Source organism: Chrysemys picta, chromosome 1 (assembly GCF_011386835.1).
Source record: "Chrysemys picta bellii isolate R12L10 chromosome 1, ASM1138683v2, whole genome shotgun sequence".
In the NCBI taxonomy this organism is placed as follows: domain Eukaryota; kingdom Metazoa; phylum Chordata; order Testudines; family Emydidae; genus Chrysemys; species Chrysemys picta.
The window spans coordinates 66975202-67000836 of record NC_088791.1 but is presented as its reverse complement, the minus strand read 5'-3'; the positions used below and the strand labels follow the sequence as shown (position 1 = coordinate 67000836).

The window sequence follows — 25635 nt, the reverse complement described above, 5'->3', positions numbered from 1 at the left end:
TGGCAGTTGTCATTTTATAACAAGTTTTATGGTTTGAGTGTCTCTTCATAAATGAAGGTTACTTCTAACCGAGATTCTCCGAGATAGTTCTGCATATTCACTTATGGGTACTGCTCCCACCTTATGGTGCCTTGCGTAGAACCTTCTTCTAGCAGTTTAAATAGGAGCACTCTCACCCCCTCCTTCCCCTCAGTATCATTGATGTACTGAAGGTGAGGCTATATAGGAGGGGGAGCACCCTCCCCACCTCAGTTCCTTCCAGAGACACAGAATAAACAAGGGCTCCACAGAGTGGGGAAGATAGGTAGGAAATGCAAATATGAAGAGCTACCTCAAAGAATCTCAGTTACAAGTTCATTTCTTCTTTGAGAGGCTCTGCATATTCCCACTTATAGGACAGACTGATGATTAGTGCAGAAAAGTGACCTAGAGGCAGAAACAGATCCCTAATTGAATAGACACTGCAGCACCACTTTACCAAATCCAGTGTCTGCTCTAGAGGCCAGATCCAAACAATAACACTTAGTGAAAGTGTGCACCTAAATTCAGGTTGCAGGCCTGCAAATTTCAACAACTGGTATCTGCCTAAAACAAGCAAAGTAAATAGTCACCACTCTTGTGGAATGCAGTCAAATCAAAGCAGGCTCAGAACCTTTTTCTAGCACGTTATGTTCAGCAATATATTGTTTAATCCATAAAGTTATAATCTGGCAGGAAACCATGTAAACCATTCAAATGTTAGTGTAAGACAAACAAAAACAAACTCACTCGACTATCTACGAAAACACTTAGTTCCATCTCAATAATTAGCAAGGGTTCTTCTTGCATCCACAGAATGTAGAACGGACTCCCTCTTATTAGAATGAGGTTTAGCGAAAATAAATTGGCAAATTAATAATCTGATTAATGTGAAAATCAGACACCATTTTAGATAAGAGCCTGGGATCAAATCTGAGAGCTAATTTGACTTTATGAAAAGAAGTGAAAGCTGGATCAGCTATAAAGGCATTTGATTCACTCACTTTGCTGACCGACATCATGTCACTATTGAAGGCTGTCTTGATAAGTGATAGAGAGTACACTCGGCCAAGAGTTCAAAGGGCCACTTTACCAGCATGGTCAACACCAAATTGAGATCCCTAACAGGGGGACATACATTTGATAAACCTTTTAACCGAACAATGAAAAAAACCAATGATCTCCCATTAACTAAAAGTATAATATACTGAACTGGCTGCCAAATGAACTTTTAACAATGAGTTACATAACCCTGGGATTAAGTATATTAAGCATTCCAGAACACAAGGAATAGAAATAGATTAAGGGAAAATCAGGTTTTTGCCCTCATCCCTCCCTGAAATCTGGTCCACTTTAAGTGGTAACCATTTCTAGTGGACTGTTTTCTAGAGTTTTATTGTGTCCTGCACAAATAAAGAACATGACTGCTCAAAAGCAGCCAGCGTCAAGGTCTAATCACCCACACAGGTCAGGTGAAGAGACTGTGGGTCTGGATGAAAAACTCTGCCCTCCTACAGGTGAAGAGATAGTAGGTCTGGTGACAGAGGAAGACACACAAAGACTCTGCTGGACAACTGAAGGAGATGCATAAACCACCATTACCACAGCCAAACCGGGGCAATGAGAATCATTCAAGACCTGTCCTGGTGTATCTTTCTCGCTACCTTCTGGATCAATACAAAGGGGAGAAAGGCATACATTAAACCTTTCCTCCACTGCAGTAGCACAGTATCAGGCAGGAATAGACAGTCCCTGCCAGCTCTGGAACAGAAGAAGGGACACTTTTTGTTGGGCCTCATTGTGAACAGGCCCACCTCTGGTCCATCCCAGCTGGAGAATATGGTCTGAACCAACTGATCCTTTAGGGGCCATTAATGCACAGAGAGCTGTCTCTGCTGAACCAATCTGCAACTACATTGTTTCCACCCTACCAGATGCAGGGCCACAGGGATAGACACCATAAAGGATAAAATAATCCCATAGATTTACAGCCCCTGCACGCAGGAGAGCAGAATGAGCACTCCCCTGTTTGTTGATATAATACATTGCCAATGTATTGTCTGCCATCACCTGCACAACCCTCCCTTGTAGGTGATGAAGAAATGACTTAAGGGTCAAATGAACAGCTCTCTTACAACATATTTATTTGCAGGGCTGTCTCTTGATAAGACCAATGTCCTTGAATTGTCATCTGATTCAGATGAGCCCCCGCTAACCCTTGTTGGATGCATCCAACATTACCATCAGAGACAGGTCCTGGGGTTAAACTGTAAATCTCTGGGCAAATTTGTTCTCACTGACCACCATTTCAGGTAGGCTATGATGTTCTGAGGTCTGGTGATAAACATATGGATGTTGTCCTGACATGTTCTGTTGACCTGAGATATCTAGCGCTTCCTAGATCTCATTCTCTAACAAGCAAACAGTGTCATGTAAGTAATGGCTGCCATCAGACCCTAGAAGTATTTCACTCTCTGAGTGGAACCCTCCTGAATCTTTAATAGATTCTGGTTCATCTTGAGAAACCTATCATCCAATAGAAAAGCTCTGCCTTCCACAAAGTCCAGTATAGAACCTATAAAGGGAATCCATTGAGTAGGACAGATAATTGACCTGAAAAGAAATTAGTTGTAAAAAACAAAATGGCTTAACAGGTCCTCACATACAGTGGCCTTCAATAGCCAAGGGTAAACAAAAATACCCTGCATCCGAAGAAGTGGGCTGTAGTCCACGAAAGCTTATGCTCTAATAAATTTGTTAGTCTCTAAGGTGCCACAAGTACTCCTGTTCTTTTTGTGGATACAGACTAACACGGCTACTACTCTGAAACCAAAAATACCCTGATTTCTCAAATGAGCTGCTACCACAGAGAGGCATTTTGTAAACATTCTGGGTGCTGTGGAGGAGCCAAATGTAAGCAGGTTATATTGGAAATGGCATCCAGCCACCAAAATAAGCATTACAAATTGAAATATGAAAATACACATCCTTTAAATCAAGTCACAAATCAACCCATAATCAATAGCAAAGGGATTATGGAGGCCAAAGTCAATATATGGAACCAGGACTTCCAAATTTACGTGTTCAAGTCCCTTACATCTAGTACTGGATAAACATACACTGTCTTCCTTCTGTAACAGGAATAAAAGCCATGACATCACAGGGATTCAGGGACTTCTTTGACTGCTTCTATCAGGAGCAATTTTTCTGCTTCTGCAAGAGAATAATCTCATGAGAGGGATTCTTGAAGAGGGAAATGGGGGGGGGGCAATATTTCGAATTGTACATAGCCCCTTTCTATGGTCTCTATAAACCATTGGTTTGACATAATTAGTCTCCATGCATGATAAAATGAGCTAGCTTCTCTCCAAAGAAGGGGACAGACTGACTGATTCTCAACTCTCGATAGTCTCGCCAAAATTGAGGCTTGCTGTTCCTTGACAAGAAGCAGGTTATTTAGGCTTAGACCTCAGTTTTAAGGGCCTCTGACTATGTTGGCTCTGGAAGGCTGCTGTTACCGTTTGCTTCTCTGATGATGAAAAATAAGATGATGAAGACGGGGGGGGGGGGGGAGGGCAGGGTAGAGGCTCTGGTACTGGAAAAACAAAGTAGGTCATCTCCTCCTAGCAAAGGAAGTCAGAATTTAGAGAGAAGGTTGCAACCTCATTTCCTTTAAGTTTTCCAGTAATCTGTCTTTTCACTGAAAAGGCCCTTCCCTTCAAAGGGGAGATCCTCCAACTTAATCTGTGTGTCTAGAGTCAGGGAGGAAAAACAAAACCATGCATGCCTCCTGATGGTCACAGCAGATGCCAATGCTCTGGCAACAGAGTCTCTGAAGTGTCAAAAGAGGCCCTGAGGGAATGCTGGGCTACATTTTGGCCCTCCACCAATATGGCATTTGGCAACCTCTTCTTGTCAGCTAAACCCTGTAAGGACAAATGTCATCTTTTCCCGTAAATGGAACTGGTAGAGGGCCATGACCACCAGATAATTCGCCACCCTAATACCAAGGAACAATTAAGAGAACACCTGTTTCACCAATGAATCAATTATTTTCTTTTCTTCATCAGCTAGGGTGGAATGAAATTGTCCAGATCTTGCCCTGTTACTGGCAGCAGCCACAACCAGTGAATTTGGGCCCGGGTGAGTATGAAAGTAGGAAACCCCCTCAGAAGGTATCTAATACAACTTATTAGCTTTCTTATAAACAGGTTGACAAGAAGCAGGCATAGCTCACACAGAGATAGCTGGCTATAGCAAATTATCCAAAAATGGGAGGGATATTCTATTCCCTGAGGTAGGAGCAAGGATATCAGACACTGAGTGAGAAGTCTCTTCCACAGGTACTCCAGGAAGATTTAAAGTGGACACCATATTATCCACCAAAATGTGGACCTGTGTAGCATCTTCAGAAGGAAAGATGGCAGAGGGTCACCCCATATGTTCATCCAATGCTAAATCAGGTTCATAGTCCATTTCAAAATACTCCTGCTCAAAGAGGGGCGCAACATCCTTGGCTGCTTCTTCAGACATTTCAGGCATCACAGTCTGTAATGATGACAGATCCAGAGGAGACAGATCGGAGGAGCTCTGGATGGCCAGATCCTTCGCAGACAAAAGAGTACCACTCCATCCATATGGAGGGTAGTTGAAAAAATTCCTGAGCTGGCCCCCAGTAAAGCCATAGACTCTCTTCCCCTACAATTCCCCACACAACAAAACCTGAGGTTCAAGGCTTCTCCAGGCGGGAAGGGCCAATTTGGGAAAGGGAAGGGCCCCTGAGGAAATGTCCCATGACTCCATCCTCTAGAAGTAAATATCCTAGTGACCACTACTAAAGCGAAGAGCTTCCCTTAATTTGGTAACCAGCCTCCAGCCAAAAAGGAACCCTGGAGTGATGAACCACTACTACTTTGGAGTGGAATCCCATATGAGCTGGGTTCTCTGAAAAACAAAGACATGGAGAGATTTTGCCACAAGAGCAGTAAGGGAAGGGTGCAGAGCTAGGGGAGTGGACCCCTTACCGCATTCTCCCTGACAGGCAGAGAGACACCCCCTTCCCCCAAAAAGTTGCTTGTTGTTTATTACATATCTCTGTCAAACAGCATTTGAATGGGTGTCTTCAAACAGGTTATTTTTAGGCGAATCCAACAGCTTACTATGAGTTCTCTCTTCAGTGTTCCCTAAACCATTACAAAAGGGAGTTCTAGGACCAACTACTCTTCACCCACCCTCACAGACAACAAGGTTTCAAGCCCTGAACCTCTGTCTTCCATGGCTACCCCACAGGCAGCATCTTTTGACTTTCTGGGGAAGAGTAATCAAACGATGACTATGTTCTACATGCATACTCTCAAGCTGTCATTTACAACTATGAAATATCTTCATAGTTCAAGATTCATATATTTGCTTGGCAAAATATAAATATTTTAAACCGAATAACGAGTTACAAATACTGGTAGAATGCACATGGAACTGGGGTTTAAAAATAATGTTTAAATTAACAGGGTCCTTTCAATTTCAGTATCATCTTTACTAACCTACCAGACCTTCAGATCAGGAACCTACGGGTCCTCTGCAACAGCTGATGACATCACAGCCATGTCTTTGCATTGTTCTAGATTGTTGTGAAGTGAATTTTAGCGGAAGAAACAAAACCTTAAACTAAGGACTTAGGTAAATTAAGGTGACACTACTTCGCAAATGTTTTGTATTAAAATGTAAAAAAAGCATTTGTAATTGTCTGCTCTATACCTATACTGATTGGGAATCCTAAATTGGGCTTTTCCCACAGCAAAATATATAAGCACATATTTATTTTAGAGTTATGTGCTGGATGCCCAACCCCCCCCCCCGCCCCCCCAAAATGTAGTAAAATCATGGCTGTGCTAAAATGCTTTAACTTACAAATTTGAAAGTCCTTGATAGCAAATCCTCCTCAAAGCGATTGCCAACTCCCCAGTGATATGCCTCAGCATGTGCTCTATTGATGATATCACACCAAACATTAATCAGGGTTGGAGAGTGGAAATTGCTTCACCCATATTTGCAAATCAGGTACAGACATACAAACTTCCCCAGAGGATATTAAAGAGGCATGTGAAAAACCTTTAGAATGTAATAAGGAAGAACATCATTCCCAAAGTCAAGCACTATTCACTCCAATATAGATGGATGACTAGTGGGTGTTACTACCAGAATTAAGGCTAGTGGGGGGGCTTGGCCTTCTAGCAGAGGGAATTATTTTTAAGAGGACTGCTCTTCAAGGACCTGCAAAATAAAATTTTAACTTGTGTCCTCTCAAGTGTGATGAAAGGTTTTGTTACCCTATTTATCACGGAGATTCAGCATCTAACGCTGTTCAGCATGGCTCCACTTTTCAATTAGACATCTGCCTTCTTTGACAGGTAGACTTTTCTCTCAGCGCGAATTAGGCCAAGACATTCTGGTATTATGACCAAACATTACAGGATACAACAAGAGTGAAAAATAGTGTGACAGTAGTATGCAAAAATCAAAGTATTTAATCTATGTATTCCATTTGATTGACACTACAGAAATTCATTTGTGCTGTTTTAATGAAGGCTGCGTAAGCACCTCTTCAGCTATTTATTTTCAGGGATTTAGATCTCCATCATTAAGATTCCCATTGAACTGGAACTTAACTCACCACAACTAAAACATTAAATGCCACTTTAAACTCAAATTTCAGCAACAGCACTTTACATTTAGATGTAAGTGAAAGTACACAAGTTTATATCAATTTCAGGCACCTTTCTACATTCATAAACTCAAACTGATTTTTAAAACCAAAGTTTGACACACAGTTAAGAGAACCTTGTTTTTTTTTTAAAACACAAACTATAAAATCAATTCATTCACCACTAAAATCAGCCATTTCTGAAATGGAATTGGTAGCCGTTTATTGTGTAGTACTGCTGTGCACTGTTAGTTTTGGATGGGAAGTTGAGACAACTGTAATCAATTAAAACTTCAAAGAAAATTTAGAGAGAAAATATTATTGCTTAATTTAGTTAGGAAACAGGGGTTAATGCCAGGGATCTTGCCAAAGACATCCTAGGATCTTTAAAAAACAAGGTCAGAACCTTAATTTTACACCTCCCTACATTATGTTAGTTTGCTGGTCTAGTATGGATTCCAAAAAAGCAAGAGCACCACCTATTAAATCATGAACATCACTTACTGTGCAATGATGTTTTCACTGGAGTTTTGCATTCCAAATACTTATTATGCCTACTCCAGTTTATAGCTTTTGGATCGCAGCCAAAGTTGGTAAGGCTGCAGATTTTCTATATAAATATATTAAAAATAATTTAAAAAAAAATTATGAAAAACCCAACTTAATGTTTGCAGAACAAACTAAAACGAATACAAAACTCCACGCAAACCAGTATTTCATTTATATTGCACCGTTTAACCTAGAAAATCCAAAACACACTTCACAGAAGGTATGCCCAGATTGGAGCATGTAAAGGGATGGACCAAAGCGTTCAGAGGCACTGTGTCTGAAGCATACACAAACAGCAAACAAAATACTCAGTTGCTCAATACCAACAACTTCAAACCAGTTCTTTACTTCAGTGATATTGGTTACAATGCATGCCTAACATTGACTGAAGGAAGGAAGGAAGAAGGTGGGAAGTCAGAGACCGATCTGAACACATGTTAAAATATAGTTTTAGGCAGGAAAAGTGTGGCAAATAAATATATGGTATAAATTTGCTGGATTTGATTTTAACTACTGAATTATATATAATCAGAGTAGCACTTAACCATGCAAAAATAAGTTAATAATCGTAAAACCTAAGGATATGTCAAACTTAGGCAGGTAGGGACTCAAGTCAAGAAATGCTAGAGTTAAAATACAATGTGCATTCTCCATTTTTTGCACACATACATTACACTAGTTATGATTACAAGCGATTTCTGAAATAATATAAATGTGAATCTAGAGTCTAACCACTTAAAAATTAATAATAGTAAACTTGTAACAAACAAACAATGACATCAAAATTGTATTCTTTACTTTTAAGTCTTGTACACTCTAGTTGAGAACCTAATGCTATGAACAAAGCAAGACACAGGTACCTGAACTTTGGCCTTAGAAACGACTCTCACCATATGAGTAAACAGAACGATGAAAATCTATAGTTTCATGAAACCAGCATATATTTAGTTTATATAGCAATATTCAATGCTATTTCTTTCTTTCTGGCTGAAGCTGCTATGTATGCCAATGGAAATATTACAATTACTACCATGCAAGTAAATGCACCTGGAAGTGAACTATCCTAAGGAAGCCTTTGAATTTCACAGGATTGTTCTGCCAAACAAAAGTGAGTTACATATTGGGCGACTACAAGCAGAGTTCTGAAAGGTGATCAACATGTCTCATAGTAGGGAACTGCTGCTACTAGGACTACAGTTGTTTATGCAATACACTGGAAAAAATACTATCAAAATAGTTTCCAAGAAAATTTTAAAAAGTTAAAAATTATGAAATCCATGATGTCTGTTAATATGATAAAATGCTTTCCCCTATATAAAGTTTGGCATAAAGCTTTTCATAATCATTTTAGTTCAAGTGGTCCATTATGACCTTTCTAAATATGAACATGGTATAACCCAGTGCAGTGGAGTGTAACTTCCCTCCTGACCTCCAAAATGATTATTTTTATTATAGTACCACCTATAGAACACCAAGATGGGAGAGCCTCTGTGCTTGGTACCATACAAAGACAGTTTATGCCCACACACACATACACACATACACACACACACACCAGAACAACAAAAGACATCTAGGAGAGAGGGAACATTAGTCATTTTTATAGTTCCTTTCATCCCAAAAATGTAAGCAGAGAGAGGACCAAAACAACTTTCAGACACATTCCAGAAAGAATCGTTCTCAACACTGACTGTCTTCAACACCAATTCAGCTGTACTTGTAGCTAGGAGGTGGATTAACTTGTTAGTGCAGGCAAAACTCCAATGGAAAGACAACTTTAAAACACTGATCCAGTAGACAGTGTCTACTGTCATCAATGCATCTAGCTTGGTTGTCTATACCCAATTCTTTCTGGAAATGTCCCAATGTTGCTGTAGCGCCACACTGGTGTACTGCAGCTTCATTAAAACAATAGAAGGAACATTAGTATAGACTACTAGCTGCTGGCATTTTTACCACTGTGTTCTCTAGAGCTGCTCTAAGCATTATATAACAGTTTATCCACTAATACAGTTACCGTCAGCACCAATAAGAGATTATTTTTCTTTAAGGGTAGACAAAATCCTGAAGTTCCTTTCTTCAATCCACTCCCAAAGTTTTACTCGCTCATGTTCAGAGGAAAAAAAAGTTTTGGCTATATGTCCACAACTTAATATTGCAAATTTGCTAGATCATTTTGCAATTAGTGAAGCTTACTCTACACATTTCCTACCCTTTCTACTGTTACTTTCTTACTATCCAAGTTCCATCCAATAAATCTTTTGATATCAATTTCACAGCCCTTCCCTCCCCCCACCATATCCCTCCAATTTTACATCTTCCATTGCAATTCCATTTAACGCGTCCCACTACAATTATCACTTTCAGCTCATCTAATTCCTCAGTCTTACCTACTCTACTAACCTACACCTTCACTTTTACCTGCATCAATCTCTTCTGTTTTGCTTCCTTTTAGGCCACAACCCTCTGTAAACTGGCAGCTAAAATGTTTTTTCTGTTATTTCCCCAGATAAATTATCTATACAAAACATGCTCAATATGGAGCAGTGGAAGTAATTCCACAAATAGAGCGGTGGAGCAACCTCGTAATTTTAAATCCAATTTTCAATTCCCCCAAATGACACTTATCTTTCTAAAATGTTGCATGCCAAAACTGACACCATGATACAATTTTTTCTGCAGAGTCTGATGAAAGTCAGACAAAAAGGGTAAAATTTTCACAGGTGCCTACAGACTGGTCTACACTAGAAAATTAGGTCAGCATAAAAATCCACACTCCTGAGCAGCTCTGTAAAGCTGACCTAAAGGCTTGTGTTCATGTACAGCAGTATAGCGGTGCCACTGTAGCCCTTTAGTGAAGATGCTCCTACGCCGACGGGAGAGCTTCTTCTGTCAGTATAATTAATTCACCTCCCCAAGAAGTGGTAGCTATGTCGCCAGCTCTCCAGCTGACACAGCGCTGTCTACATGGGGGGGTTAGATCGATACAACTACGTCGCTCAGGGGTTGGGATTTTTTATATCCCTGAGCAACATAGTTAGGCCAGATCTACATTACAGACCTATGTCAGGATAAATCCCTGTGTAGGCAGAAGAATTCTTTTGTTGACCTAGCTATCGCTTCACAAGGAGGTAGATTATCTAAACCAATGGGAGAACCCTTCCCATTAGTGCAGGTAATATCTACACTGAAGAGCTACAGCGATGCAGCTGTAATATTTTAAGTGTAGCCAAGTCCTAAGTGACTTAGGAGCTTATGGGTATGTGTACACTACCGAGACTATACCAACACAGCTATATCAATGTAGCTATGTTGACATAACCCCATAGCACAGACACAGTCTAAGCCAAAGGAAAGGATTTTTCTGTTGGTGTAGGATCACCATTTCCCCGAACAAAGTTACCTACATCAACAGAAGCATTCGTCCATAGACACAGCATAGCTGTGACAGTCAGGTGTGTGGATTTTTCACACCCTGACCAATGTAGCAATGTGAACCTAACTTTTACATGTAGACCAATTCTAAATTCCATTTTCAAAGTGCAACCTAGTTCATGTAATCTTGTAGGATTTGTCTATGCTACAGAAGCACACCTACAGGATGACACCCTGTGCCTTTGTAGCACTATAGTGCAGACACTTGCTACAGTGACAGAAGGGGGTTTTCCCAGCACTGTAGTTAATCCACCCCACAGAGGCAGCTTGCTAGGTTAATAGAAGAATGCTTCAGTTGAACTAGTGGTGTTTATAATGGGGCTTATGTTGATTTAACTATGTGTATCGGAGGTGTGAATTTTTCACACCCCTGAGTGAAGTAGCTAGGTCAACGTAAATTTTAGGTATAAACCAGGCCTGAGTCACTTCTGAAAAAGGGACTGATGCACTTTTGAAAATGTAACCTAAAAAGTTTTGAAGTTATGATCCTCTGAAAATGATACTGTAGGATACTTAAAGGGCAGCTGCAGCTGAGTACAAGTCCTGAAATTGTTCCTCCCATTAACCAATTCCCACTGTAGTGCTGGGCACCAGAACTGAGAGCATGGAACCTAATTCTTCTATGCTTCCCCTTGCTGGCACCCAGGCAGTATGGAGGAAGCATCTTGATTTGAATGCACAGGGGTGAGGAACCAGCGTCAGGAGCAGAGTGGGACAGGAGCTGTGGAAGGGGAAAAAATAGAAGCAAAAGGGTGGAGAGGTGAACAGGGGCAAGGATCTGGGGGGGGGGGGGGGGAAATAGCAGTAAAAGGGGACAGGGACAAAATAATCTAACCACTAGAGACTACTCCCTTCCTGAACCTATTATTGTTAGATCTCAACATTCCTTTGCTGTCTAGCAAGCAGCTATGAAACCCTCTGGCAAAGTGTGTCTCCATCCCCCTCTAGTGGGCAGGTCCACAAAATAGCCTTCTAATACTAATACTGCATCCGAAGAAGTGGGCTATAGTCCACGAAAGCTTATGCTCTAATAAATTTGTTAGTCTCTAAGGTGCCACAAGTCCTCCTGTTCTTCTTAATACTAACAGTTACTCCATCCGCTCCAGTGGTAGAGGACTGTATTGTAGATCTAAAGGTGCCAACCCTGCTGATGATCCATTTGGGGGAAAGGGGAGTGTGACTATAGTTGCACATGTTTGAATTTCTATATATTCGAAGTTAAAGGTTTTAAAAAACTTAGGAAATTGCACCCCAAATACTATGTTAAAAGCATATTAATGTTGCAAAGTCAAACACTGAAAAATGCTGAACATTCAACTGTGGTCAAGGGAAGCTCTGCTCTGAATATAAAGTGTTGTAAAACACTAAGTAAGGCTTCTCAAATACAGCACTCAAAGTTTAGTTGACACTTCGGGCTTTAATCTCTACTCTTCACTTTCCCATCTGTAAAATGGGGATGATACCTTACAGAGGTGTTGTGAAAATACATCTTTACAAGATTAATGAATTTAAGATATTACTGCGAACATCCTAGAAAACCTCATAAGGAAATTAATAATTTTGCAATCAATGCAGGCTTTTGATGTTGTGCAGTAAATAATGCATGAGACTATACATCAAACCATGAAGATAAAAAGAAATATTGAATAATTACTCTTTCAATGGACAGGACCCATCACATGCACTGAATGAAACAAGGTAGTATGAAAAAGATTAATTACATGATTGTATGCTGACACCATATCATAGAGCATATACAAAAAAGGGCTGGAATTAAGGTTTCATGGGGAATCTTAATTCTGGCATTTCCTAACTTTTGAGTGCTTTGTCTTTGCAACATTAATGTTCTTTTAACAGTTTGTTTAATTAATATAATATAAACATTTAAATGGTTATAAATTGACTTTTCCACTCCTGAGCCAAAAGGTAGGGGGTTAAAGACCAAAGGGAAGTGTGGGAAGGGGTATGGAATGGGAGGACAGACAGACAGAGTGTGAATGAGTAGAGGAACAAGAGAGACATGGAAAGATAGCAGAAAGCCATGCTTTCCAATTCTGGAAAGCAGGGCTTTGAGTAAAGACACCAGACACTGGCATAGAGCAGGAGAGAGGGACAAATGGGTAAAAAAGGTACAAGAGAAGCCAGAAGTTCATAGAAGGGGCACAGAACAGGGGTATAGGGAGCTTGAGCAGGCAGGAAAATGCAGACTGGATAAGAAGTTTTCCATCTGGATAAAGACCACTTTGTCTTCTCTACCATTCACTACCCACAATATCCAACACAGTTGAACTCCCAACGTCATATGCATCCACCACCTATGCACTTACTAATATCTGGAGTAGAGTCCTGCTCTGCTAGGCCTCATAAGCTCTGATACACCTACACAATTTAAAATCTTTGGCAAATCTTTTAAAATTAACAATATTTCTTAACAAAAACTTTAGGAATTAAGGTTGCAAGTATGCTTCAGAGTCCAACACAACCAAAATAGTTACACTTTTTTAAATGGAAATTGTTATTAAAAAGAAAAAAAACATTAGGAAGGATTGAAATGAATCGTTAATGGATGCAACTATCTCAATAGTGAATGCTGAAGATCAATGTAGCACTATCAGTGGCCACTCAAATTTAATATTACCTCCTCTTAAAATTTGTATACTTCTATGTAAAAGTCAAAAGAAGTTACTAGGAGATCATAAAGTCCCATTTCTTATTCAAGGGACCTATTTTCAATAATATTCTAGTAATTTGTTATTTTCACCTTTGCAAATTTTATGGAGACAATGTTAAATTTGAGTGGGCAATGTAGGTCAGATTGTTAGTGAGAGGTAGAAGTATACGGCAGTGAGGAACTAGCTGGATCTCCACACCGCAAGCACTCTCCTATGAAATACACCCTAACGGCAGCAAATGGAAGACATTAGGTGCACTCTCAAACGTGATTCATTATCTCACTCAGATATAAGGGTAGTGAGAATGGCTCTCCAGAGTGACAGGACCTAAAGACCAGTCTGAAAGTAATAATAGCCAAGTCTGGGGAAAAGACTTCAAACTAACATTGTTATTGTTAATAAGTCAAACTACATGAAGGTAGCAATTTTTTTTACTCTATACAGCATATGGACTGTGTTTTAGAACTGGGGGTGGGAGGGTACGTCTGTCCACACTTAGCAATACTAAAGCAGAAAGTTTTAAAATGATATTTTTTAAAATACTCATAATGGGTCTATTATTTGTTTGCAAGACAAAAGCTAAGCTCGTTTCAATTTTATTTGTAATCCTCCTGTCTCTTGTGTACTCTGTGTAAAAGGTGTTTTTTGCTTACTTGTTTTCCTCCCTCCCCAATTTAAAAATATTTATGTCCCAGTAATTACTCGAGATAATATGTTCGCAACCAAAAGAACTATGACAAAATATAATCATGTGACTACATTATGACTGAAAACAAATGGACAGTTAACAATATAATTCATAACACACACAAAACACTCATAACACAAAACCTGAAAGATGACTTAATAATTCTATTAAATGTAGTTAGTGGAAATAAAAATGACTGCTTTCCATAAAAGTGAAAGAAAAAAAATTAAGATCTTGGTAATGGCTACCATCAGTAGTCATATCTTTAATTGTATGTAAAAATTAAGATTAAAAATTATGCTGATTACATTTAGTTATCCTTGTATTAATCAATATATTTCAACTAAAAAAAATGTGTGTACTGAATAGGTGAAGTAATACAATACAAGGGACTACATCCCTTAGCTGTTCATTTCTAGGCCTTTGCACTTGCAATTTTTTGAAGCATAATTATTCAACATAATACATTTTCTGGGTGTTAACTTGACTCCAGTTACACATGCGTTCAACTTTTCTCGGTAATATTTTCTTTACTAATAAATTAACAGGTTGCGTTTCACAAGACTCTCTCAATAGCCCAATGTTGCTACCACCAATGCTAGAGATAAAGAGTGTGCATTAGTTGCCAACACTTCAATCACTGTTACCCAGTCCTGCTCAAAGCAGGTCAAGATAACATAATGATTAAAATGCAGTCAGCCACCAGTGCCTTCTCTACACTAGAATTTACACCAGCAGACAGAGCTGCACCAACGGTAGCCACAGCAGGAAAAGTTTAAGAAAAGATCTAATGAAGACAAGGCATATTATTTTAATTCAATACAATTGCGTCGTATTTTTACACCCAAAAAACCCTTGATCTATTTGAACTATTAATGTTATATCTGTGCTGAGTTGCTTATACTATGTACTCTTTAAAAAGGTGAAGTAACAACAAAATCTGGCAAAGATACAGATGCACTTTTATTGTCGAAGCATCTTCAACATTTCATTTTTCCTATCAAAATGCAACATTAACAGACACTCTAGTGACTGCTAGAAAGATGTCTAACTATTTCAATTGCCTGGCTAGTACAATCACCAATCAAACATCTAAGAAATCCCTTATATATCTGAAGATATAACAGTACAAAGAGGTTTCACTGAGTGTTTTTATAAATCTTTCTTCATGACTACAGGTTTGCTTGTTAATTCATTTTGCTTTAAGATGTATTGACCTGCAAACTTCTTCAGGACAAATGGCATTAATATATATAAAAAAATAATTCGGTGTTCGAGAAAAAGCAGGAAAGAAGTCAAAATATGCAAAATTGATTTTAAAATTCATCTTGAAAACATACACATAATGAAGCATTTATGACCTATTAAACATTAGTGCACACGTGTTTTTATAAGGATAGCAGAAGAAATAGAGGTTATAGAGAGGCTAAAATAAAGGAGACACTCTTCCTAGTATTTAAGAGTACTCCAGATCTTTGAGACCTGCTGCAACTGCACAGCAGGGGAGCAAAGTCTAGGTCTACACTACACAGTTAAACGAGGTGATTGGCATCTGAATCTGGGCACCTGGATTAGCCTAGGCCAGTGTGTGTACCAGCTGCAAATCCCTCGCCTTGTCACTGCTCCTCACTGTTTCTGCATTCACCTGTGAACATGTCTGGGGCATATCCATGGTTCTTTCTGCTGACACTAGGATTCTAGAGACCCTCACTGTAAAGTGGGCAAATTGCAGCCCAAATTAAAGTGAATCAGGTAATCTAGCCTGGTTTTAAAACACCTCCAAACTCAGGCCAGGGGTTTGTCTTTGTGTATGGTGGGGGTAGGGAAGAGGTTGGGGAGGGAGAGGGGATGTTAAGGCTAAAATCCACGTAAGGAGCCCAGGTTGACTGGCAGTGTAGACACTCCCTATGGGTATGTCTACACTGTAATTAAACATCCACGGTTGGCCCATATCAGCTGATTTGGGTTTGTGAGTCTAAGGCTGAGGGGCTATAAAACTGCAAAAATAGACATCCAGGCTCTGGGACCCTTCCCCCTCATGGATCCAGCTCGAGCCTGGACATCTACACAGCAATTTAATAGCCCTGCAGCCCAAGACCCACAAGCCCATGTCAGCTGACACGGGCCAGCTGTGGATGTTTAATAGTGGTGCAGACATGAGTACTGTATATTCTAAACACTACTCTTTTCATACTGCAAAGTCAAAGTTACACTGCTCCAACCCTCGAGTTATTTTTTTTCACTCTGATCCCATAAATGAGATATATGCTGCACTCCATCACTTAATACAGCGATAAACTGATAAACCCTTAGGTTAATTCATAACTTATAATTGAGCAGTAGCACACAAAGCAAGTAATTGGGAATATCATGTCAAAGATATTCTCAGAGTGCCAGTAAGAGCACTGCTATAAGCACAGAAAAGCCAAAAGTCTGAAGTATAATTTGACTATGAATTTTCCCTGAAGCTAGGTTTTAGTATAAAAGTATTATATATTTTAACAACTCTGGTTTGCTAAGCCATAACAGGAAAGTTACACTTATCAAATTACTCTCCTTCTCCCCTCATCTACAACACATACCCTACACCTGTAAAACTATTATATAGAAATATCAAGGAATTTATTTTTATTGTACAGCTCATCTTGTCTATGGAAAATTATGTCTACCATACCTGTAGTGCACATACCTGTAAACAGAAATATGCTATTTTTTTAAACTGCATGAGCAGTTCTGAATGTGCAACACAATACTTTCAAACTGTTGGTCTTCTTAGACTTTCCAAGAATGTTACTGCAGAATTTTGAATATGGAAACAGCAACTCATCTAATAGTATAGATAAAGCATCTGGTATTTATAAAATGCAGTTTGTAATTATTTCCTCTATTAACAAATATAAACACATCCTACACTGTATTTTTAATTGTATGCTTCCTAGCACAGGGAGCAATACAAAAAGAAAATCAGCAATAATAAATTACAGAACACAGACTATATGCTCACACTATTACTTTAGAACATTCTAGAAAATTAAGTGCTGCACTGGATATGTTGCAAAACCAAGGCCAGTTACACTGATGTATGCAAAACACAGTTGCCCAAGATTATTAATGGAGATTTTCACCTGCATCTTCAACATCTGGAAGAGGATACTGACAAAAATAGCATACTAGATTAAGATTAGAGTCGGGTTTCTACCCATGTCCCTCATACTAGAATGTTTGAGAGATTTCAGCATTGGAATATCCTACTCCAGACAGACAAGATTCTGAAGTTTCAAGAAGCCATTAAGAACAGTTTCCTCCTGATACATGTAATTAACAAAGTCGTTTTGGTTTCACAAAGTTAGTTTGAGTCCTTTTTTAAAAATGATTCCTCCAACTGTCTTCTAGCTCAGCTTTACACTGTTCACACTGCAGTGTGAACCTAACATGCACTTCCAGGAAAAGGTTGAACTCTGCACTCCCTTGCCATCTAATATTTTCTTTATTCCTTGAATTTTTACCCAATTTAAAGCCGCCCCAGCTAATTTCAAGATCGTGTGTCATGGTAGGAAGAAATGGCAAAACTCTCATATGAATCCATTAACATTACTCCTATGTTTGTTACAGATGGGTTAGACACTCAATACCTTCACAGCAGTTAAATAGTCCATGAAACAGATTCTGTTTTAGCAGAGATTCTAGCATCTGTATGCTTCATAACTTGCAGCTTGGGTAATTCACCGCAAACTCCATTTCAAATGGAGGTGCAGACCCCTTTGAAAATCTTAAACACAGTCTGCGAACCCACAGGGGTCCATGGACCACAGACTGAAAGCCACTGGTTTAGAAGCATTAATAATGAACTTTTTATTTCAGTATATGAATGAAACAGAATGGCCATGTATATAAAATAGTTTGTTTCAAGATATGGACTGTTAAACTCTGGATTTGTAGGAAGTTTCTTTAGTAAACATTTTCCTAATGCTGTCCAAATTGCACACATTGCCATTTCTTTATCTGTCGGATTTCTATCTTAGGGGTTTTATACTGCTGCCCATCCCCATCGTACCTGACTGCCTTCCACATAAAATCAATAGCAAAGTCCCTAGTGAGCTTTCAGCATCTATTTGTCACATAAAGCTGTTTATACTGTTCTCTTCTGGCTCTAATGAAACAGTGTTTTCCTGTTTTCAGTCTATACAATTTATATGAAGTGGAAGAACATTCTTTGTAACTATTTCTGGCTGTGCACCTTTTACATTGTACTTGTAAAGAGTGTTCTCTCACAAATGAAGTGCTACCAAACAATTAAAACAATAAAAAAGAAAGTGTACCAACCTTGTTCCTGTTACTTTACTGACTATGGATCTTATTTGAATATGCACTTGGTAACTAGCCATTCTGTGGAATTACTTGCAATTTGTGAGAAAACATTTTTTACAACTACAACTTAAACAGCTACAAAGGAAGAAATTAGTTACAAGCAAATATTTCCCATTTCATAGAATATATTAATTGTATGCATGGAAAAGGGGGAACACTAATTAATTAGAAGAACATTTTGAATAGCTGCATGTAATAAGTAGATGCAGAAAGTTGACAAAGGAATGACATTATGCACAATTTGGACAGCATTAGGAAAACTTCTTTACCAAGGAATGACCTACAAATTCAGACTAACAGTCCATATCTTGAAATAAACTCAGTTGCTGTACATAATTAGTCATATTCTATGATTCTATTCTATTTCAACCGGATACTTCAGTGAAAAACTCCTTGTTAATGGTTCCAAACAAATATGCATATTTATATTGCAATAGAAAGTGTTTTAGCAACACTACTACAAAACAACCAGGTGCAAACAGAACTGTTACGTACTTACAGTGTACAAGACAGTTTTTTAAGTGCTAGTTTTCAACTGTTTACGATTTACAATTATCGGTAACTAATGAAATAATAATACGATGCATTTCTATAGAACTTTCCATCCATAAAGCTACGAAGATAGGCAAGTATTACCCCACTATTACACATGGGAAACTGAGGTACAAAGTAGTTAAGTGACTTACACAAGGTCACACAAGTCAGTAGATGGGTAAGTAATAGAGCTCAGGTTTTCTTATTCCTGTTCCCACGTTCTGGACTACTGCTCCGGCAACCATAGTAACATGCAAAGTAATATTTTCCATTTCACTGATGCAACTTTAGCAAATATAAACCACCAGAAATTTGGGGTGCATTAAGAGAGCAAAGGGAAAAAAACCCACCAACCTCAAAACAAAACAAACAAATGGAAATGAGAATCTGAAAGACTTGAATGAATTTCAAGTTAGTTACTCTTGGACTGTTAGAGCAAATAAACCAGCAAAGGGAAGGGTCTGAAAAGATCACAACGCTTAATTATTTTAAAAGGATTCTCAAATAGCTTAGTCACAAATTTTAACCTATAAGTATGATCTGGTGGGGAATGCCCTATGGATTTTTCGGTTTTTAAGTCTCCCAATCCGTGATTGTGAAATTAAACAACACACCCAACCAGACGGCAGAAGAGGTGAAGTTTAAGTGAAAAATCTTATTTTCAAAGCACCATTGATAAGTAATGAAAAAAACAACAACGAGGGAGCTAATAGTAGACAAAGGCTTGATGAACTATACTCCATAGAAATAAGGGGGCGGCGGCGGGAGGGAACAGAAGGGAAACATTTACAAAATGGAAAACCAAAAATGATAGGCTCTTTGGGCCAGAGATCATCTTTTTGTTCTGTTTGTACAGTGCCAAGTAGTGGGGTCCTGGTCCATGACTTGAGTACATAGGTACTACCATAATACCAGTAACAACAATCACCACCAGATTATTTTGAAGTTTGTAGAAGGTATTACAAACAACAGAGAAATAAAAAACTATGGAAGAAAATGGTGTCCTTTTACTTATGCAGCTGTACATTTTTTTATTTTAAGAGCTGCAGAGTAAGATGTGTACGCTCAGTAATGACGTGTAATTTGTACATTGTTACAAGCAGCATAACAGTCTTCAAGCTACTGCCTGATATTCTGTCACCAGTTCTCTCTCTCTCTACTAAAGCTTGAGACAAGTGCCCATTAAAATTCTTCATGAGAGGCACAGCGGACAGGTCTTCATTAGAAACTTTTGCTGGTGTGACAAGTGGTTTACCAACAATTAAAGAAAAAGTAGGAACTACCATATATTCTTTAATTACCACACAGATCTTCACAAACAAGTAACAGGTTGGATAATAGATTTATTTAAACAGCACTTTAAAACAACAGGGATTCTGCAGTGCTTAAGGCCAAATTCTGTCCTTGAATACTTGTGCACAATTCCTATAGACTTCAGTGAGAATTGCACGTGCATTTTTGACAGAACAATCTAACTACAATTAGTTTTAGGCTTAATATTTTAGATCAAGTCAGAATGCCTGATGCAGGTGGCTTTCATTTTACCTTTAACAATACATTGTCGATTTAGTGACTGATACCTGCCTTCAGGGTTGAAGTAGTAGCGAAGTTGAAAAAGTTACAGAATTTTTGAACAGATTAAAGTTGAGTGATGTGAAAAGTATATTTTTCAAATACAAAAATACCTATAAAAATTAAGACTATGATGATACAATGAACTGACGTACAGAATATTCCGCACCATACAAATTGTGTAAAACTGAAGCCTAAAAATTAAAGTTTCTGATTTCAGATCTAACCTCAAGTACCTGCTTAAATGGCATACCTAATTCTTAACACAAGCTAGAGACAAAGGCCAAGATTTTCAAAAGTCAAGAGTGATTTCTGAGACCTCAATTTTTGTCTGCCCAATCGGAAACACCTTAATAGGCCTGATTTTCAAGAAGTACTAAATACTCGCCCTCTTTTAAAAAAAGTAAATAAAGCATCTCAAGTTTGGCATTTAGAAACTAAAGTGTTCAAAATCACTAGTCACTTTTTAAATTCTTAGCAAAAGGCATTAAACAAATATCAGAAAGAAATCATAACAAAACAACACATATGAGAAAAAAATAACTTAATGTTAGCCTTATTATCAGCTTCCGGGGGGGGGGGGCGGGGGGGGGGCAGGGGAGGAGGCAGAGGAAGTGAAATACCACCTTCTAATGAATGGTATGCCAGTTCTTGTTATAAACTATGAAGGAATTTGAGTACTTTATAATACCAAAAGGATCTAGCACCTTGAAATCTGGAAGTCTACCATGTGTCCATTGGAATTCTCCACACAAACAGTTATGATGTTATAAAATAGTGGCAGACCTCAAGAACTGGATCAGGCATGCTTTGATCAACAATAGACCACATTGAAAAATACTGTCATAGAAAAAAAATCAAAGGACATTAGTGCGTATGTAAATCCACCCTCAGGTCCAAATAAAGGAATCTTTGCAATTATATTTGATTATTCTGCTCTGAACATGTCTCAATAGTTTGAACTGCATCCATGTTTCCAGAAACCTAATGTCTACTGACTGACAGGAAGTTTGATAAACTTTAAGCTCCCCTATTGCTGAGTTAAGCCCAGCAGCCAATCACTTCCACCAGATGTTACCGCTGTACAGGCCAATATGAATGTTTCATTCCTTCATGGACTTAATTCACTCCCCACCCAGGAATCAAACAGGAAATCTCTACATTTTATATATGAAATTCAAAGCCAATATAACACCACAGTTTTGGCAGTAAGTTTCTCTAACAAACTGGATTTTTTAAAAAGTAAACGCTGCTGATCCATAATGACATAATTATGTTGTGGGTTTTGGACAGAGTAGTACAAAATATCTAAACTAAAGTTATGTGTAACTTGAATTATAATAAAAGTTTAAGTGACAGATGCATCATGTTTTGGTTTGCAAATTTCAGGAATATGTGCACACAGCTACAACTGTAAACACAAAAATTAACTCTCCCTTACTGTATCTGCATGTTCCCATTAGCACTGGTTCACACTGAAAGCTGCTTCAAAGCAGAAACACCACCAGACACAGGAAGACAAGATATCATCTGACACAGAGACAGCACTCAGAGGAAGTGGTTCAGTTTGCTTCAAGTTTGTTTAACAAACATTTCTGAGGGAGGATCAGAACCTATTCCGACATCATCTCAGCCTCCCTCAGAAAGGCTGTGGAAAATACACCAAAAAATAATTAACCCTATTTCACCCCCTCACTTCATCTAGGGGACTCAGGTAACAGGCCGCAAGGCCACACTGTTGAACAGCAAAACCCCAGCATCGCCTATAAGGAAAAGCCAGTAGTACCAGAGTCGATGGGTGGCAGATTTTGCTCCATCGGTTTCTTAACCCGGAGCCAAAAGGCACAGGGGATGGGGGACATTAACACCAACTTATATCCTCACACACCTAAGCAAGCCGAATGTACGATGGGGCTGCAGGGTATCAGGATCCACAACTAGGCCAAGGGCTTGGGGGAAAGACACTAGGACACAGGCGGGAGCGGGGAGGAGAGGCAGGGGGCGGACATCGCGGGTGGAAGGGGAGGCAGCGGCCAGGGCAAGGGGCAGCCAGCGGCGCAGCAGGAAGGGAAGCCGGGGCTCTGTGAAGTGCCACAGGCGGCCGCAGAGGATGAAGAGGCCCGAGGGTGCGGGCCCCGGGCTCTGCCGCCTCCTGCAGTGCCGGCCTTTCCCTCCCCGCAGAGCGGGGCTCGGGCGCCGCCGCCGCGGCCGGAGATGGCGGAAGAGGCCGGGGCCGCTGCCTGGGCTGGGCCTAAGGGCTCCGCTCCCGACTCAGACGTTGCGCGTCCCCCCCTCTCTCTCCCTCAGAGACAAAAGCAAACGGAAACCCGGCTGGCTGCGGCCGGGCCCAGGGACCCCGGAGCCGGGCCCGGGCCGCCGGGGGCCCCACCGCCAGCGCCTGCGGGCCCGGTTGGGAGGCAGCGGGCAGAGCGCGCCGCGGGGAGGGGGCCAGAAAATAATGGGGGCCGAACTCACCGCATGAATTTTCTTGTCCCGCGGATCCAAGATGGCTGAGTATCCAGCACGGAGGATGCTGGGGGAGCGACCTTTACCCTCTGACCCGCCCGCCGCCGCCGTCGCGACCCCGCCGCCGCCCGGCCTGGCAACCGGAACCAGGGCGAGACGGCGAGAGTGGCACGTCCAGGCCCGGCCCCGCGGCTCGCTCGGCTCCCTCCGCCTCCCGGGGGAGGCTCGGCCCCGCGATAGGAGCCGCAGCCGCCTCGCTCCTTCCTTCCCCTCGGGCCAGCCCGGCTCCTGGGCCTCGCTCTCTCCGCGCTTAACCCCGGCGGGAGGCCAGGGCGCTGCTGCAGCAGGGAGCCGGGCCTGGGACAGGCAGCGGCCTCCCCCGTGGGAGAGAGCGGAGGGGAGCGGGAGCCCTGCCACACGCTCCCCACTGGAGACAACGGGGCCCTAATTAGTGCTGTGATCCCCTGACGTGAGGGGGCAGCAGCTCGGTCACACACATTGCACAGGAGGGGGCGGGTATTGGGTCTGATAATGCCGTGGGGCGGAGGGAGCAGCTCCGTTAAACACCCGCTTCCTGGCAGAGAAGGTGGGGTATAAGGATTGTTACCCTTCCACCCACTTCCCCTCCTCAGGAGACCGGGACGCAGCAGCTCTGTTACAGACACATACACATAGGAGACAATGGGTGGGGGCAGCAGCTGTGAGGGCTTCTGCTTTACGCTAGAAAATTAGATGGACCCAGCTACATCACTGGGGGGAATGGTGAAAAATCCACACCCCTGAGTGACAGCTAAGTTGATCTAAGTCCCCGTGTAGACAGCACTAAGGAGATAGAATTTTTCTGTCCTAGCTACGGCCTCTCAGGGAGGTGGATTATCTATGACAGTGGTCCCCAACCTTTTTCGTCTGGCGGGCACCAGATGATGAGCCACGGAGGACCGTGGCGGCGGATGAGCATCCGCTGAAATGCTGCCGATTGGCAGCATTTCGGCGGATGCTCGTCCGCCAGCCAGTACACAGGCGCACTTAGATGCCCCGGCAGGCACCATGGCACCCACAAGCACTGCATTGGGAACCCCTGATCTATGAGGATGGGAGAACCCCTTTTATCAGCATAGGAATATCTACACTGAGGGCGTGTCTACGCTACAAAATTAAGTCAACGTAATTTATGGCAGCATACAGTGGTGACAGTAATTACATCACTTGTGCATGTCTACACTTTGCACCTTGTGTTGACGGTGCGTGTCCTCACCAGGAGCACTTGTACAGATTGTACTGTCACTGGGGCATTGTGGGACGGCTTCTGAAAGCCAGTAACAGTCAATGTAAGCAACGCAGTGTGTACACTGACACTGCTTTGATATAACTACATCAATATTGACTGTACACCTCACATGGAGGTAAGTCGCCATAGCAGGGCATTTACGTCAGCGGGAGCGAAATTTAGTGTAAACACAGTAAGGTTGATATAAACTGCCTTGCTAACTTTGTAGTGTGGACCAGGCCTCTTAACACTACAACAGTGCAGCTGCACTGCTGTATAGACAAGCTGTGAGACACACACACACCATATGAGACAATAGGTGGGGGCAGAAGTTCTTAGGGTACATCTACATAGGGATAAAAAACCCAAGGCCGGCCCAGGTCAACTGACTTGAGCTTGCCCAACTCAGGTTGAGGGGCTAAAAATGGCTGTGTAGAAGTTCAGGCTTGGGCTCCAGCCAGAACTCTGGACCCTGTGAGAATGGAGGGTCCCAGAGTTCGGGCTCCAGCCCGAGCATTTACACACCTATTTTTTAGCCCCAGAGCCTGAGCCCTGTGAGCCCGAGTCAGCTGAACCAGCCACAGGTTTTTTTATCCCAGTGTAGACATAGCCTTAGACACCCACACACCCTTTTGGAGTTGGTGGGAGTAGGAGGGCATTTGCTCTGTTAAATACACTTCGTAGGAAAGAATGAGGGTGGATGAGGCAGCAAGTTTGACACCCAATGAGAAGACTTGGTCAGATTGCAGGATTGGGGCTTTAGTGAAAAATGGAAATTAGTGAAACATTAAGGTTACATATTTGAACAAAGTCAAGGAATGCAAAAAGTAAGGTTCTCTCAGAAACATGAACTCAGTTTTGCACATAGTGTGTATTCAGTAGCCTAACCAGTAATCACAAATCTGCATGCACAATGTGGGCAAGTTAATGTTAATTCAAGAACCTTAATTGCTGTATTCCCTTGCTTTGTGTGTTTAATTGTAGAATATTAACATTGCAAGTACATAGCTTTTGTGTATTTGACTTGCTTTTTTGTTTTCTTAAAGAAAAGGAAAGTTGTTAGCATTTTAATGGTTTGTAATAAACTCTGAAGTTGATAAATAGTCCACAACTTACTGTGATGAATGGGGTGAGTTCACACCTTTGCTCCTGTACTTTGCTCCTGTTGTTATTGGCTGAGTACATTTTTTCTGCAAGGATGAGGCCTGTTCTGCAGGCCTGTACCAGTTTAATAAAAGGGTATTTTAAACAAATTAAGTTAAATTGCTGCAAAACCCGGTGTGGAATTTCTTACTTCAATTTAATCCTGGCATAGATCAGTTTAGCTTGCAGCTGTAAGGCTTTGTCAACATACAAACTTGCACTG

The 25635-nt window shown here is 40.8% G+C and overlaps 1 protein-coding gene across 16 annotated transcripts in view; it reads right to left on the bottom strand.

The window, feature by feature from the left end:
• The window catches only part of CNOT2 (CCR4-NOT transcription complex subunit 2), a 124749-nt gene extending 101588 nt beyond the window's left edge, over positions 1-23161 (bottom strand). For 5 of the 16 annotated variants that reach the window (XM_065571159.1, XM_042860135.2, XM_008172408.4 and 2 more), the window contains exon 1: positions 23012-23142. The gene's annotated coding sequence lies outside the window, so the exon portion shown is untranslated. Of the gene's footprint in view, positions 1-23011 lie in introns of all 16 variants that reach the window. The other 11 variants (XM_065571976.1, XM_065571207.1, XM_065571392.1 and 8 more) reach the window with 11 other exon arrangements.
• Positions 23162-25635: the final 2474 nt, after the last annotated feature.